Consider the following 3,067-nt stretch of genomic DNA (forward strand, 5'->3'; position numbering starts at 1 on the left):
AGATAGATCCGGTGAAAGTGAAGCGCACTTTGGATGCCCTGAAGCGAGCACCACTACCTCCGCCGCAAACCAACTTTGACCGCATTATTGAAAGGACATATAAAGAAGCGGATCGGTCAGGAAGCACTTGCAGTGATCGAAGGTTAGCAGAATAAAGAAGTGGGAAAAAATTCCCCGGCTCGGCGAACAAGCGAAGCAATCGTGCCCCTCGCTCAAGGTGTATAGCGATATCGTCGCTAATCTTCCCGGGATGGTGCCCGGTACCAATCCTGAAGATTACATGCCTGACGATGCACTTTTTAATACAATGGAGGTGGACACATTCAAATACCGTCACGGGAAGCCTCTCGTCAAACCTGGTCATCCTCCTCTAACAACAATGATGTGAAGATTCCATGATTGGTACATGGACATCTGCAGCAGGTCTGGGAAGGATACTTTGACGCTGAGAGTTAAAGAGGAGCACGACCACGTTGAAATTGATCTGTTTTCTGTTCCATATGAGGATTTCTTCCAGTTTTTCAATCAAAAGGCCCTCGACAAAGTAATCATCACTTGGTACTTTCTGTAAGTACTACTTCTGTAATTAAGTCTCTCTATATAGCTCAGCTCTTTCATTGCATGTATATATAATTGTCCTCACTATATTATGCAGATTGAAGATCGCCGGATTAAAAAAAAGACAAATCGGTGATATTGGGTTCATTAACACAAATCTCATAAATGAATGAAATGTTAAACATGATGCCAAACAAAACCAAGGCCAACTTGCTACGATTGCTACCTCGAAATCAAAACAAAGATACAATAGTCTTTCCTTACGAATTCAAGTGAGTGTTACTGTCTTGTGCATATTCGGTTTCCCTTATTACTCGAGGTTATAGTAATTTAATTGATTAGTTATGCATGCGTGCGCAGCTTCCACTTTATTCTACTAGAGATTAAGCTTGAGCAGGGACTAGTAACCGCCATAGACTCGAGACGAAAAGATCCCGAGGAGTATGCGACCATGACTAAAATGCTCGAGAAGTAAGTTCAATTGATCATTACCACACCATATTGGCAACTTTGTTCATTTCCTGATATCAAGTAAATGTTTTCTTTGTCTGCCAAGGTTTGGAAAAAGATCACCGCAGAAGGTCTAGGACTGCCGGGGGAGCTGTGATTTAACACCTGAAAGTAAGTACTACTAGCTAGTTCCGCGCATCTCCCATTGATTCTAGCTAGTTTCATCAATACCATTTAGGATGCTTGCTTATAAGTTTGATTGACCTATTTTTCTTGTAAAATGGTTGTGGCAGGAACCCGGGAATAATTACTGTGGATACTACATTTGCGAGTTCATCCACCACACGACCTGTTAGCGGGGCTACTCTAAAAAATAATATGAAGTGCGTAAGCAATAATATTCACAATTTTATTTTATTACCATCATTTGTGTTGAGTTTCGTTCATATATATGTATTGACCCCCTTCTTCAAATTAGATGTTTCAGATGCGGGATGAACTCCTACCACAAGATCGCATACGAGCAATTCAAGGGGAATTGGCGGGATTCTTTCTTGACCACGTCATCGATAAAGACAGAAAATACCATGTGGAACTTGAGTTCAGATGTTAGGGGATTGTAACAGATCTTATATTGTATATATGTAGCCAGTAGCGTTGGATAGATATATGAAAACTTGTTGTTCAACCAATCTCTCGGAGAAGGAGAGGTCGATCACTTCTCTCTGTATATGTTCATGACGATCTTCTATACTTAATGGTTTCCTTCATTTGCTTACTAGCTAGCTAGCGTGTCGAGTCCTCTCTATACGTACTAGTTGAATGCTCGTGCGTTGCCACGGGCCAACAAAAAGAATCTATAGCTAGCTTTGCGCTACAACTCTTTGGTCATCGCGCTATCGCTTGCTATGTTGTCACCCCTGCTCCGAATCTGCCATATTTTCTCCAAGACCACCAAACAACCGTTGCTATTCACAGCCCCACTCCAAATTTGCATGAGTTTCCTCCAAGTATGCCAAATTGCCAAAGTCATTCCCAATGTCACTAACCTCACACCACAAATTCGAGTAAGTCGACTGATACCCAATTATGTTTTTTTCAATGTTATACATCAGAAACCCAAAGAAGCCTAATTTTTTTTCTAAACATTGCATGAGAGGTCATAGTTCCACTTGTACGAACACTCCTACCTTGGGATTAAAATCATCCGTATAAAAGAACGTAACACACAATTTATTATCCTAACAAAATAATTTACTGCTCTATCACTAATAAGTCTCTAACATGACCAAAGAATGCTCTAGTTACATCAAGGCCACCTACATAGCAGAGCCTTCATCTTCGCCCTCCCTTCTCCCTAGCACTTAATCCATTCTTTGGATGTCAGTGTGTTTGTGCCACTAATTAAGGGTTGGTTTTCGATTATGCATATACAATGGTTACAAGAAGAGAGCTTTATAAATATTATATGTAATGCAGTTTACAAGGATCAGTCATCATAATGCATGAAAAAATGTGGTTGTTTGATGTATTAAGCAGGGCCCATTGGACCTAACAGAATTAGGACATCCGTGCATAGTCCAAATCCGTGCAGTCCAAAATGATCACCTCCGGTTCATCCGGTGCACCTCCATTGAAGTCTGAAGTTCAACAATTCACCATTTTTGTTAGGTTGTAAAAACGATAGCATGCTAATAAGATGAACCTCTCTTCAGTCTATGCTAATAAGATAATCTCGAGGAAATTACTGTAACGCAACAGAGGTCAAGATTTGTAGTAAATTTTATGGTAATCAAGCCATATGGCGAGAATTGTCCACTTTGAACGCTTCATTTCCATTTGGAGTATCAGTACATACAGTAATGGCGAGAAGCTATAGCTGATGAAATGCATATCACTGAACAGGACAAAAATTCACTTGTGTTAATCTGGCTAATCTTTAACTGGCAGTGGGTACTCTTGTTTTTCTTATGTTCTGGTTCATAAAGAGCAGTCAAAAATGCATGTGTGCTGAGAAGTTAAATTTACTCTTTTGATATTCCCAAAAGAATGATGTCAT

This window comes from Triticum aestivum, chromosome 2B, assembly GCF_018294505.1.
Source record: "Triticum aestivum cultivar Chinese Spring chromosome 2B, IWGSC CS RefSeq v2.1, whole genome shotgun sequence".
NCBI classification, from domain to species: domain Eukaryota; kingdom Viridiplantae; phylum Streptophyta; class Magnoliopsida; order Poales; family Poaceae; genus Triticum; species Triticum aestivum.